Below are 15,503 nucleotides of genomic sequence, written 5' to 3' on the forward strand. Positions count from 1 at the left end.
ACCTTTTGGGAGATGGAGATGTACGGTAGAGTTTTGGATAGAAGGAAGAATCTGTCCTGAATTTGAAAATTAAACATTGATAAAAATTGATTAAAATCTTAATTAACTAATTAATTAATAAGTAGAGTAACTAAACCGGAGGGAGAAGATTATTGTATTTAGTTAGCATTTAATATTGATGGTAGAAATCTAGCACTAGGGATCATATAGATAATTGTAAGATAATTCAGGAAGGATTTAATAGATATTTATTTATTTTAAATTAACTTATTACTTAGTGCCAGACATGTCAGTTAGAGGGGTAAAGCACTTCACCTGTGAGATGTGGGAGGTCCGTGACGCTTACAGCGTTCTGGACGACTACATCTGCAGGAAGTGTACCCAGTTGCTGCTCCTCACAGACCGCATGGATCGTTTTGAGCGGGAACTGGATGCACTTCGGAGCATGCAGAAAGCGTCATAGAGAGGAGATTTAGAGAAGTGGTGCAGGCAGATAGATGGCTGACCACTAGAAGGAGCAGGCAGTCAGTGCAGGAATCCCCTGTGGCTATCCCTCTCTTTAACAAGTATACCGTTTTGGATACTGTTGAAGGGGGTGGGGATGGCCTATCAAGGGAAAACAGCAGCAGCAGCCAGAGCAGTGGCACCACGGCTGACTCTGTTGTTCAGCAGGGAAGGGCAAAGCGTAGAAGAGCAAGTTATAGGGGACTCGATAGTCAGGGGCACAGATATGTGCTTCTGTGGACGTGAAAGAGACTGCAGGATGGTATGTAGTCTCCCTGGTTCCAGGGTCAAGGATATCTCTGAACGGACATGGGGCATTCTGAAGTGGGAGTGTGAACAACCAGAGGTTGTGGTCCACATCGGTACCAACGACATAGGCAGGAAGAGTGACGATGTCCTGCAGGGGGAGTTTAGGGAGTTTGGTAGAAAGATAAATGACAGGACCTCGAGGGTTGTAATCTCGGGATTACTCGTTGTGCCACATGCCAGTGAGGCTAGAAATAGGAAGATCGTGCAGCTAAACACATGGCTGAACATCTGGTGTAGGAGGGAGGGTTTCAGATATCTGGATCATTGGGATCTCTTCCGGGAGAGGTGGGACCTGTACAAGAAGGACCGGTTGCATCTAAACTGGAGAGGTGCAAATATCCTGGCTGCGAGGTTTGCTAGCATCACTCAAGAGGGTTTAAACTAGTGCGGCAGGAGGGTGGGAACCAGAGCAGTAGGTCAGCAGGTGAAAGAACTGCGGGAAAAAGAGTAAATAAGGCCAGTAAGACTAAGAGGAAGAGCAGGCAGGGAGATGTTGCTGAGCACAGCGGGACTGGTGGTCTGAAGTTCATCTGATTCAATGCGAGAAGTATAACAGGTAAGACAGATGAATGTAGAGCTTGGATTCGTACTTGGAATTATGATGTTGTTGCTATTACAGAGACTTGGGTGAGGGAAGGACAGGATTGGCAGCTAAATATTCCGGGATTTCGAAGCTTCAGGCGGGATAGAAGGGGGTGTAAAAGGGGTGGGGGAGTTGCATTACTGGTTAAGGAGAAGATAACAGGTTAACTGCGGGAGGAAACCTCGGAAGGGTCATGCAGCGAGGCAATATGGGTGGAGCTCAGGAGTAGGAAGGATGCTGTCACGATGTTGGGGGTTTACTACAGGCCTCCCAACAGCCAGCGGGAGGTATAGGAGCAGATATGTAGACTGATTTTGGAAACATGAAAAGGTAACAGGTTTGTAGTGGTGGGTGATTTTAACTTCCCCTATATTGACAGGGACTCACTTAGTGCTCGGGGCTTGGATGGGGCAGAATTTGAAAGGTGCATCCAGGAGAGCTTCTTGAAACAATATGTAGATAGACCAACTAGGGAAGTGGTCGTACTGGACCTGGTGTTGGGGAATGAGCCCAGCAAAGTGGTCGAACTCTCAGTAGGGGAGCATTTCGGAAACAGCGACCATAATTCCATAAGTTTTAAGGTACTTGTGGATAAGGATAAGAGTAGTCCTCGGGTGAAGGAGCTAAATTGGGGAAGGCTAATTATAACAATATTAGGTAGGAACAGAAGAAATTAGATTGGGGGCGGCTGTTTGAGGGTAAATCAACATCTGACATGAGAGAGTCTTTCAAACGTCAGTTGATTAGAATCCAGGCTCGGCATGTTCCTGTGAGGATGAAGGATATGTTTGGCAAGTTTCAGGAACCTTGGATAACGCGCGATATTGTGGGCCTAGTCAAAAATGAAAAGGAAGCATTCGTAAGGATAGAAGGCTGGGAACAGACGAGCCCTTGAGGAATATCAAGAAAGTAGGAATCTACTTAAGCAAGGATTCAGGAGGGCGAAAAGGGGTCATGCAAAGTCATTGACAAACAGGATTAAGGAGAATCCCAAGGCTTTTGAAACGAACATAAAGAGCAAGAGGGTAACCAGAGAAAGGGTTGGCCCACTCAAGTACAGAGAGGGAATCGATGTGTCTATATGGAGCCAGAGGAAATGGGCGAGGTACTAAATGAGTACTTTGCATCAGTATTCACCAAAGTGAAGGACTTGGCCGATGGTGAGTCGAGGGAAGGGAGTGTCAATAGTCTGGGTCATGTCGTTATCAAAAAGGAGGTGATGTTGGGCGTCTTGAAAAGCATTAAGGTAGATAGGTGCCCAGGTCTGATGGGATCTACCCCAGAATACTGATGGAGGCAAGGGAAGAAATTGCTGGGGCCTTGACATAAATCTTTGTATCCTCATTGGCTACAGGTGATGTCTCAGAAGACTGAATAATTGCCAATGTTGTTTCGTTGTTAAAGAAGGGTAGCAAGGATAATCAAGGAAACTATCGGCTGGTGAGCCTTACATCAGTGGTAGGGAAATTATTAGAGAGGATTCTTCAGGACAGGATTTACTCCCATTTGGAAACAAATGAAGTTATTAGCGAGAGGCAGCATGGTTTTGTAAAGGGGAGGTCGTGTTTCACCAAGTTGATTGAGTTTTTTGAGGAAGTTACGAAGATGATTGATGAAGGAAGGGCAGTGGATGCTGTCTATATGGACTTCAGTAAAGCCTTTGACAAGGACCCTCATGGGAGACTGGTGCAACGGTGAAGTCACACGCGATCAGAGGTGAGCTGGCTCGATGGATACAGAACTGGCTCAGTCATAGAAGACAGATGGAAGTTGTGGAAGGGTGTTTTTCTGAATGGAGGGCTTGTGACTAGTGGTGTTCCGCAGGGATCAGTGCTGGGACCTTTGCTGTTTGTATTATATAAATGATTTGGAGGAAAATGTAGCTGGTCTGATTTGTAAGTTTGTGGACGACACATAGGTTGGTGGAGTTGCGGATAGTGAAGAGGATTGTCAGAGGATACAGCAGGATATCGATCGGTTGCATACTTGGACGGAGAAATGGCAGATGGAGTTTAATCCAGACAAATGTGAGGTAATACATTTTGGAAGGTCTAATGCAGATGGGAGGTACGCAGTAAATGGCAGAACCCTTCGGCTTATTGACAGGCAGAGAGATCTGGGCGTACAGGTCCACAGGTCAATGAAAGTGGCAACGTAGGTGGATAAGGTCGTCAAGAAGGCATACGGCATGCTTGCCTTCATTGGTCGGGTCATAGAGTATAAAAGTTAGCAAGTCATGTTGCAGCTGTACAGAACCTTTGTTCGGCCACACCTAGAATATTGTGTGCAATTCTGGTCGCCACACTACCAGAGGACGTGCAGGCTTTGGAGAGGGTCAAGAAGAGGTTTACCAGGATGTTGCCTGGTCTGGAGGGCATTAGCTATGAGGAGAGGTTGTATAAGCTCGGATTGTTTTCATTGGAACGATGGAAGTGCAGGGGCGATGTGTTAGAGGTTTACAAAGTTATGAGTGGCATGGACAGAGTGGATCGTCAGAAACTTTTTCCCAGGGAGGAAGAGTCAGTTACTAGGGGACATCCATTTAATTTGCTCGGGGAAATGTTTAGAGGGGATGCGCGAAGCGAGTTCTTTAAGCAGAGGGTGGTGAGTGCCTGGAACTTGCTGCCGAGGAAGGTGTTGGAAGCAGGTATGATAGCGATGTTTAAGAGGCATCTTGACAAATACATGAATAGGAAGGGAATAGAGGGATACGGTCCCCGGGAGTGCAGAAGCTTTTAGTTTAGACAGGCATCAAGATCGGCGCAGGCTTGGAGGGCCGAATGGCCTGTTCCTGTGCTGTACTGTTCTTTGTTCTTTGTTCTCTGAAGGTGGGGGTGAGGTTGCCAGTGAGGAGTGAACAGTAAGAATAGTGTCAGGAGGTTGCCCAATTCTAACTTTACCAGAGCCTTTAGCCAATGTAGAATGACCTGATAAACATTTGCAATAAAATAACAGAGAGAGGAATGTCAATGGAGCGCGCTGAGAGCCTATCGTCTAATATCACCCACAGCATGTTCTCAGCTGTAATCCTGAACATGGATTTAACTGTCCTCGTGACAAAATTCACATTTTAACTGCTTGTGTCCCTGGATTCAGTGTATATTGTGGAGAAATCCGTAACACTTATACGTGAATAATGTCATTACAATGACATGAAACCTGCATGTGAAGACGCTCATTATTGTGGGATCTGTCTTGTATGCTTACATGTTTCAGCCTTATCCCCAACAGAGGTCTGATTAAGATATTTTGCTGGACTTTGAGTTATTTATGTTGTATGCACTATTTTAATTAGATTGCAGACAAAGCGGCTGATGTAATGTGTTTGGTCAAGTCACGATCACTAATCACAATCATCAGGGGTATAACCATGTCAGTGGAGACTTATCTCCTCTATATATCAGGGCCTATTTTTATGTATCAGCTCCGAGTGACTCCCAGAGCTGTGGATTGCAAAACAACACCAGTTGCTGCTTCTTACAGAAATGGGATATCCAATAATATATCAGATTGAACGTATTTACTATCCCATTCTTGCAACCATTGGAGTTCCCTGTAAGCCGTTATCTCCAGCTGTTAATGTTGCAAATCAATATTAAATCGACTGTTGTACTTGATAATGTTTTACTTGCTGAACGTTTTCCACAGTTGGTCTGTTCAGTTCAATCAGTTGAATGATGGGCTGTTTGAGGCTCAGTTCATTTGGGGTTGTAGCAGAAGCATAATGACTGTGATGCTCTTTGTTCATCAAATCCTTGCATTAGTCTTGGATTATTCGCTGTACTGATTCTATTGTCCGTTAGTAAAATGCCCTCAGATTCTAAATGTTGGGGCTTGTATGAGTTTCTTTATCTGTAATGATTTGTGTCGATCCATCCCGGAGATTGTGATCAGATTAATATCTCAAAGGAATGTATTGGGATCAGGTGCTCGGGCTAAGTAAGTAATAATATAAGCAATAGGAACAGGCATAGGCTATTTGGCTCCTCGATCCTGCTCCACAATACATTAAGATCATGCATGATTTGATCTCGACCTCAAAACCATTTTCTTGCTTGTTCTCCATAACTCTTGACGAGCCTTTAGTTCAGAATTCTCTCTATCTTAGCCTTGAATGTAACCAATGACTCTGTCTCCGCAGCTCTCTGTGCTCGAGAATTCCAAAGATTCAATACTCTCACAGAAAATAAATCCCTCCTCAGCTCCACTAGAAATATGTACCTTTTGCCCCCTAGTTCTACATTCCCCTTTGAGGGGAAACATCCTCCCACCATCCGCCTGTGAAGCTTCCTCAGAAATTCATATTTCAATATTTCTCCCATACTTATAAACTGTGAAATATATTGGCCGCAGCTATTCAACCTTTCATCACAAGACAGCCCATTTAACACCAGGAGTCATCGGAGTGAAGCTTCAATGAACCTCCCTCAGTGCATGTATATTCGTCCTGAAATATGGAGAACAGAACTGTACACAGTAGTCTCAGTGTGTTCCCACCAACCTTCTTAGAGCAGTTATCAGACCGTCAGGAGTTGTTAATAGTTTCCACCTGCCAACCATTTCGGCGTCGGGCTTTTAAAATTCAACCCCAAAAGTGGGTTTCCGGGGGATTTCAATATTTTATTGGTTATCACTGTTATGAAGTATTTCCTTTTGGGAATCTGACGCTGCTTCAGAGGTCTGGCAATTGAACTGAGTTTGCTGCTTACCCTTAAATATCTCTCTCTCTGATTCACTGCAGTTCAATTAATTTACTGTCAGAGGAATTAATTTAAATGTGTTGATTTTATGTTATATCAGTTTGGAATGGAATTGTTGGAATCACGAGCTATTCTAGTCCATTGCAGATTTTTAACGGCAATGTTGATGTTGTAGTTTTGTTGATTGAATAAAGCCACAATCTGACTCTGAATTTTAAAATTACAGAAGAAATTTCAAACAGCGTGGGCTCTGTCTGTCAAAGGCACTCAATTTTCTTTATTCTATTTATTGTAGATAGTTTTAAAAGTGCCTGTTGTGGGAACGAGAGTCCACCCTACCTGTGTATATCAATGTCCTGGGTTATGTTTGGGATGGTTTTTTTTAGAATATTACAGCGCAGTACAGGCCCTTCGGCCCTCGATGTTGCGCCGAGCTGTGAAACCATCTGACCTACACTATTCCATTTTCATCCATGTGTCTATCCAATGTCCACTTAAATGCCCTTAAAGTTGGCGAATCTACTACTGCTGCAGGCAGGGCATTCCACGCCCTTACTACTCTCTGAGTAAAGAAACTACCTCTCACATCTGTCCTATATCTATCACCCCTCAACTTGAAGCTATGTCCCCTCGTGTTTGCCATCACCATCCGAGGAAAAAGACGCTCACTATCCACCCTATCTAACCCTCTGATTATCTTATATGTCTCTATTAAGTCACCTCTCCTCCTCCTTCTCTCCAACGAAAACAACCTCAAGTCCCTCAGCCTTTCCTCGTAAGACCTTCCCTCCATACCAGGCAACATCCTAGTAAATCTCCTCTGCACCCTTTCCATAGCTTCCACATCCTTTCTATAATGCGGTGACCAGAACTGCACGCAATACTCCAGGTGCGGTCTCACCAGAGTCTTGTACAGCTGCAGCATGACCTTATGGCTCCGAAACTCGACCCCCCTACTAATAAAAGCTAACACACCATATGCCTTCTTGACAGCCCTATTAACCTGGTTAGCAACCTTCAGGGATTTATGCACCTGGACACCAAGATCTCTCTGCTCATCTACACTAACAAGAATCTTCCCATTAGCCCAGTACTCTGCATTCCTGTTACTCCTTCCAAAGTGAATTACCTCACACTTTTCCGCATTAAACTCCATTTGCCATCATGTGCACATGATGAGGTCAAACAACTGTCGGGTTCTGTATATACGCTTGTTTATTCACAACCTTAAACTAATTCTACCTTTGATCTCTACATTCCATGCATACTAAAACTAAACAAGAATACATGAAACATGCAGATCCTGGAATCGTTTTATGTGATGTTTAATTGAAGACCGGATTCTATATCGTTCCATAAGATACTTGTGTACTTTGGTGTATAAAGTAAATATTTGAATTAAATTAAGAAAACAACGCAATACAGGATGACATTATTGGTGACTCACAATGTTCAGGACTGGGGGCGCAGACTTTCACTGTATTTCCATATAACTTGAAAGAAGGATTCGTGGGCCACACATCTAAGTTTGCTGATGACCGTAAGCTAAGTGACTCAGTAATTAGTAATTAGAAAAGAAAATAAACTTGTAAAGTGTTGTCGATAGTTTAAAAGATTTGTTAAACTATGGGATATGGAGTTTAATGTGAGGAGGTGTGAGGTCATTCACCTTGTATCAAAGACAGATAAATGGGAATACATTCTTAATTGTCAGAAGCTGGGAGATGGGTACAATTTGAGAGTTTGCAGGTCAAATTCATCTATCACTAGGGGACAAAATTTCAAAACAGAGCTTGATAGATGTTTTTAGGCAACTAGATTAAGAATTAAGGAAACAAGGAAGTGGATGGACTTAATAGGGATAGATGAGGTTTTGTTGGTTTGAAATGGAAAGAAGGAAAAAGTAAACTGGAGGTGTTGGGGTTCTCCATGCAATGCAGGTCAGCCAATAGAACAGTGTTTCTTGAGAGGAACCTGGTATGGCATAGGATAAAGGTAGCAGAGTGTTGTATCCACAAGTGAATGGACGGTGGGGAATGGACCGTCTGCCAGGTGACAATTAGTACAGTCGAATCTGGATGAGGCAAACGCATGGATGTCCGTTTCAATATGTGATGGACTGAAACAAGAGTGGAATCAAGAGTCGTGATACTATGATGTGGAAGGAGGGATTAACTTTTATGGCGTGACACATGTGTTATGAACGTGACTCTATATTGTGCAAAATGTTAAAAAAAGGAATTTTTGGATAAGCTGAAAAATGTGTCCTTTTTAAAATTAGGAGGACTGTGGGAGTTAGATTTCCAACAGTGTTGCTGTTTGTCACGTGGCTTGGTTAAAAGATGAGCAGAAGCCCTGGCAATAGGGGCAGAAAAGTGACAAACCCTCCTTTGATTGGGCAAGCCCAGTAGTAACAAATGAATTCTGGGTGGGCAGAAAGCTATCAAGCCTTCAGGTTGTCAGGCACAGTGTGTGTGTGTGTGTGTGTGTGTGTGTGTGTGTGTGTGTGTGTGTGTGTGTGTGTGTGTGTGTGTGTGTGTGTGTGTGTGTGTGTGTGTGTGTGTGTGTGTGTGTGTGTGTGTGTTTGTGAGATACCTTCTGGAAGGAGACAAAACTCAAGTTTGCTGCAGAAGAAGGAGAGAACTCCAAGGACGAACAGAAGACGACAATCCAGCTCATATTCTGGCAATTCCCAAAGCCGCTCTGTGAAGTTCAATGCATCATTTTTTTCTTGTTTCCTGTATTTCAAGAAGGCCTGCTAAATTCCTTTACAATGCCGCCTGTACAGAGCTTATTCTGCAAGATTCTAAAGATCTTGCCAGCATGTGCTCGGAGGTTGGACTTCGTGCCATTTTGCCACACTGTGTCTCATCTGCTGTTTTTTTTTTCAGGGGAGGGCAGGTGACCATGCTCGAGTGTGTTTGTTTGGTCTGTAACAGAGATCTGTTCTAAAATTAGGATATATATGCGTGTGTATCATTTGATCTATGTGTTATTGTTTTACCTCATTATTAAGTAAGACTGGTTCTATAATAAACTGTTAATTTTGCTGTTCACTGAAGAAACATGGTGAGTGCATTCTATTCTGGAACTATATCGCCGTTCCTTCACTGTCGCTGGGTCAAAATCCTGGAACTCCCTTCCTAACAGCACTGCGGGTATACTTACCCTAAATGGACTGCAGCAGTTCAAGAAGGCAGGAATGGTGTAGAAGGGAGGGCTTCCAGTTCTTGGATAATTGGACTGCATTCTGGGGAAGATGGGACCTGTTCAAACAGGACGGGCTGCATCTGAACCAGAGGGGCACCAATATCCTGGGAGGGAGGTTTGCTAGTACTGTTCGGGAGGGTTTAAACTAGTTTGGGAGGGGGATGGGAACCGGACTTGTAGTCCAGGGACCAGTGGGTCCACTCAGAAAGACAAAGAGTGTAGTGAGGTATTGGGGAAGGTAGCACTGTCGCAGAGGACAGATGGGCACGGAGAAGGGTTAAAGTGCGTATACTTCAACGCAAGAAGCATCAGGAATAAGGTGAGTGAATTGAAGGCGTGGATGGGCACTTGGGACTACGATGTTGTGGCCATCACTGAAACGTGGATAGGTGAGGGGGAGGAATGGTTCTTGGAGGTACCTGGTTATAGATGTTTTCATAAGATTAGGAATGGTGGTAAAAGAGGTGGGGGGGTGGCATTGTTAGTTAGAAATAGTGTAACAACTGCTGAAAGAATTTTCGAGGAGGATCTGCCGACTGAGGCACTGTGGGTTGAGGTCAGGAACAGGAAAGGAGCAGTCACCTTGATGGGAGTTTTCTATCGGCCCCCCAATAGCAGCAGGGAGGTGGAAGAGCAGATTGGGAAACAGATTTTGGAAAGGAGCAGAAGTCACAGGGTAGTAATTATGGGGGATTTCAACTTCCCAAATATTGATTGGCAACTCTTTAGATCGAATAGTTTGGATGGGGTAGTGTTTGTGCAGTATGTCCAGGAAGCTTTTCTGACTCAGTATGTAGACTGCCCGACCAGAGGGGAGGCAATATTGGATTTGGTACTAGGTAATGAACCAGGGCAAGTGATAGAGCTGTTGGTGGGCGAGCACTTTGGAGATAGTGATCACAATTCTGTAGCATTCACTGTGGTAATGGAGAGGGATAGGTATGTGCAACAGGGCAAGGTTTACAATTGGGGGAAGGGTAGATATGATGCTGTCAGGCAGGAACTGAGGAGCATAAGTTGGGAGCATATGCTGGCAGGGAAGGGCACGGTCGAAATGTGGAACTTTTTCAAGGAGCAGATAGTAGGGGCCATTGATAAGCATGTCCCTGTCAGACAGGGAAGGGATGGTCATGTGAGGGAACCGTGGTTGACAAGAGAGGTTGAGAGTCTTGTTAGGAAGAAGAAGGATGCGTATATAAGGTTGAGGAAAAAGGGCACAGGCATAGCTCTGGAGGGATACAAGATGGCCAGGAAGGATCTGAAGAAAGGGATTAGGAGAGCTAAGAGAGGGCATGAAAAATGCTTGGCGGGTAGGATAAAAGAAAACCCCAAGGCCTTTTACGCGTATGTCAGAAATATGAGGATGACTAGGGGGACCGTAGGTCCGGTCAAGGACAATAGCGGGAGACTGTGTGTTGAGCCGGAAGAGATAAGTGAGGTTTTGAATGAGTACTTCTCTTCGGTATTTACGAATGAGAAGGGGTGTATTACTGAAGAGGACGGTGTGAAACAGACTGGTAAGCTCGAGGAAGTGCTCGTTAGGAGGGAAGATGTGTTGGGGTTTTTGAATAACTTGAAGATAGACAAGTCTCCCGGGCCTGACGGGGTATATCCAAGGATGTTATGGGAAGCAAGGGATGAAATTGCAGAGCCGCTGGCAATGATCTTTTCATCTTCTCTGTTGACGGGGGTGGTACCAGGTGATTGGAGGGTGGCAAATGTTGTGCCCCTGTTCAAGAAAGGGAATAGGAACAACCCTGGGAATTACAGGCCAGTTAGTCTTACTTCGGTGGTAGGCAAGTTGATGGAAAAGGTGCTGAGGGATAGGATTTCTGAGCATCTGGAAAGACACTGCTTGATTCGGGACAGTCAGCACGGTTTTGTGAGGGGTAGGTCTTGCCTCACAAGCCTGATTGAATTCTTTGAGCAGGTGACCAAGCAAGTGGATGAGGGTAAACCAGTGGATGTGGTGTACATGGATTTTAGTAAGGCATTTGATAAGGTCCCCCATGGTAGACTTATGGAGAAAGTCAGGAGGCATGGGATAGTGGGGAATGTGGCCAGTTGGATTAAGAATTGGCTAACTGATAGAAGGCAGAGAGTGATCTTAGATGGTAAATACTCAGCCTGGAGCCCAGTTACCAGTGGCGTGCCACAGGGATCAGTTCTGGGTCCTCTCCTGTTTGTGATTTTTATTAACGACTTGGATGAGGAAGTCGAAGGGTGGGTCAGTAAATTTGCAGATGATACAAAGGTTGGTGGAGTTGTGGATACCGAGGAGGGCTATTGTCGTCTGCAAAGGGACTTGGATAGGTTGCAGTGCTGGGCTGAAAAGTGGCAGATGGAGTTTAACCCTGAAAAGTGTGAGGTCGTCCATTTTGGAAGGACAAACACGAATGCAAAATACTGGGTTAACGGTAGGGTTCTTGGGCATGTGGAGGAGCAGAGAGACCTTGGGGTCTATGTGCATAGATCGTTGAAAGTTGCAACTCAAGTGGATAGGGCTGTGAAGAAGGCATATGGGGTGTTAGCGTTCATTAGCAGAGGGATTGAATTTAAGAGCCGTGAGGTGATGATGCAGCTGTACAGGACCTTGGTAAGGCCTCATTTGGAGTACTGTGTGCAGTTCTGGTCGCCTCATTTTAGGAAGGATGTGGAAGCCTTGGAGAGGGTGCAGAGGAGATTTACCAGGATGTTGCCTGGAATGGAGAATAAGTCTTACGAGGAAAGGCTGAACATTCTAGGCCTCTTCTCATTAGAACGGAGAAGGATGAGGGGTGACATGATAGAGGTTTATAAGATGATCAGGGGAATAGATAGGGTAGACAGTCAGAAACTTTTTCCCCGGGTGGAGCAAAGCGTTACAAGGGGTCATAAATTTAAGGTGAAGGGTGGGAGATATAAGGGGGATGTCAGGGGAAGGTTCTTTACCCAGAGAGTGGTCGGGGCATGGAATGCCTTGCCTGGGGAAGTTGTTGAGTCAGAAACTTTAGGGACTTTCAAACGGCTTTTAGATAGGTATATGGATAAAGGAGAATGATGGGGTATAGATTAAATTGTCCTTGACAGAGGACAAAGGATCGGCACAACATCGTGGGCCGAAGGGCCTGTTCTGTGCTGTATTTTTCTATGTTTTCTATGTTTTCTAAGGCAGCTCACCACCACCTTCTCAAGGGCAATTAAGAATGGGCAATAAATGCTGGCCTGGCCAGCGTCACCCACATCCCATGAATGAATTAAAAAAAAGTAATTGGGAAAATGTGACGAATATGCTGTGACCTATGCAGAGGTGGGACTGAATTAATAGTGCACTCCTCCAGCCTCGGTCCGAACAATGCATATGACGTTTAACCTGGTGTCAGGTTGTGTGCTGAGGGTCACTCAGAGACAGCAGCCATAATGTGGATTGGAATGGATACCTGGGATACAGTTTCTGGATCAGAATAAAGGTGATGAATTCAGTTCTGAAAATGTTATATCAACGACAATTATGACGCATCCATAGACAGTGTATTGGATCAATAAATGAAAACTAAATACTGCAGATGCTGGAATTCTGAATTAAAACCGAAAGTGCTGCAAATACACATCATCTCTGTCAGCATATGTGGAGTGAGAAACAAAATTTAACGTTACTGGTCTGTGACCTTTCACCAGAAATTTCTGGATTGTATTCAGGCTGGATTATGGAGGGTGGTTTACCTGAGTAGTCATGTTGTGTGAACACGTGGAGGCTTGGATAATCTGGAGAAGTGATTGGAGAGAACAGGAGCTGTGGACAGAGAGACAAGTTGACAGAGAGAGAGAGAGAGCAAGAGAGTAGAAAGAAGGAGAATGAAACAGAGAGAGATAGTGAAGAGAGAAAGCGAAAGAGACGGAGAGTACCCACCGTGTGAATAATTCACGAGAATGAACAGCTGAACTTTCCAGATCGATTACAGTGAAACTGTGAGTTGCAGGTATGATGAGGATTTTGCCAGATAGGGTGAGATTTACTGCTGCTCAAATTTCCTGTGTGTTCAACCCCGTCATATTCTCACCCTGTTTTAGTGAATGTTCCCCTTCATTATTTCAGAACTGATTAAGTACCGTAATAGGACCTGTTATTTACTGACTGTATTCTTTGCTTCACTTTTTTCGCTTTCCAAACCCTTCAGGACCTGCCTCCACTCCAGATCCCAAATATCATTTACCTTGTCTCCCTCCAATCCACTCACTGGCTCAGCCTCCATCGGCCTCTTCCTCCGGATCTGAAGTCTCATGCTCACCGCAGCGGCTCTCGACATTTTCACGTTTTGAGACAGCTCCTGCTGGCTCTATTAACCAGTAAAACGAAAACAGATCCCCGTCCCCTCACTTTCTCGGCCATTGGTCTGGAGGTTAAACTGGATTTAAACAATTGTATTACTTTTTTGAAACCCCTTCTCCCTTCCATACTTGCACGGCGCCCTCACGTAGCCCTTCCACTGTATCCGATGATCATTTTATTTTACCTTTAGTTTAAATCAATTTCCCAATCAATTATTGATAACTGTGTTCAAAACCATTCTCTGTGCGAAAGTGCTGCATGATGCAACAAAGCTGTAAATTTCACACGAGATCCTGTCAAAATGCTGTGTTAGTTGAGTTCTGATCAGTAACTCCCTGCTTCCTTTTCGAAATCTTTCAGTTAACCTGGTGGCGACTTTGATCCTGTCCCGAGGAAAGTGTGGCCTCTCCAAATGTAGCACTCGCTACCTGGTGGTAATGGCAGTGGCTGATCTCCTGGTCGTTATCACAGATCCCATATTGAAGTGGATTCCGGTGATTTATTTCCCAGATTCATTCCTGTCCATTACTCCCATCTGCAGTTCAGTTCATTTCCTGATTTTTTCAACCACAATGGTTTCTGTCTGGCTGACAGTCGTTTTCACCTTTGACCGATTTGTGACCATTTGCTGTAAGAAGCTGAAGACAAAATATTGCACTGAGAAAACAGCGACTGTGGTTATCGCAACAGTGAGTGTGCTGTGCTCTTTAGAAAGTGTTCCCTGGTATTTTGTATATGAACCTGAATATATAATTGATAAAGTTTCCTGGAACTGTATCTATAAACATAGCTTCAATACTTACCCCGCATGGACCGCGTTTCAGCTGTTTCACCGCATTTTAACTCCTTGTGTCCCGTTCTTTCTGATTTTGCTGCTCAATGTTCAGACTGTCAGGCATATTTTAGCCGCCAGTAGAGGTCGCAGGGGACTCCGGGGCTTCAGCAATGGAGAGAATCACAATGACCGAGAAATGGAGAATCGAAAGAAATCCATCATTTTACTCTTTAGTATATCTGGTAGTTTTATACTGTTATGGGTGACGCAGGTTGTATTTTACATCTATCAGCTAATTACAAAACAATATCCTTCCTCCGCCAATGACCCACTTTATATCACAGAAGTCACAGCAGCAATGCTGCAGCTTCTCAGTTCCTGCACCAACACGTGTATTTACGCTGTGACCCAGACTAAATTCAGAGAGCAGCTGAAGAAGGTCGTGAAATACCCACTCAATCTAATTGTTAAATTGGTTAAATCATAAGAAAAGTGAAGGTTTCCGTGTTCGAGCACTAAAATCCATTCAAATCCACAGCCTCTATTCACGAGATGGTGGTAAATTTTCTATTTACATCACAGAACTCTGAGATGATTGGATACTTAATTTTGTAATATTTGATTAAACATCGGACTTAATGAGGCTGGTTATCTTTGCAGAAGGCACATGAATTGTTTCTCAAAAAATGACGGTGCTCAAGAGCACAGCTGGACATCAGCTGAAGTAGTGATCACTCTGCGGAGGTGCTGTTGGCTTGATGATAGAGTGACAGGGTGGTGCACTGGTAATGTCACTGAGCTAATAAACCAAAGGCCCATGCCTTGGGATCACGGGTTCAAATCATCCCTTAGCTCCTGGTGGAATTCAAATTGAAGTGATTTTTAAAAAAAATCTGGAATTCTAAGCTGTTCGCAGTAATAGTGTCAAGCAATTAGCGCCCATTGTCGAAATAAAACCATTTGGTTGTCTAATGCCCTTCAGGTTCGGAAATTTGTAATCCTTACCCGATCTGGACTACATCTGAATCCTGACCTGCAGCAATCTGGTTGACTTAACTGCGCTTTGTAAAGGCCTAGCAAACCATTCAGTTATCAAGGACAATGAGGGATGGG

The sequence above is a fragment of the Heterodontus francisci genome, chromosome 21, assembly GCF_036365525.1.
Source record: "Heterodontus francisci isolate sHetFra1 chromosome 21, sHetFra1.hap1, whole genome shotgun sequence".
NCBI classification, from domain to species: Eukaryota; Metazoa; Chordata; class Chondrichthyes; order Heterodontiformes; family Heterodontidae; genus Heterodontus; species Heterodontus francisci.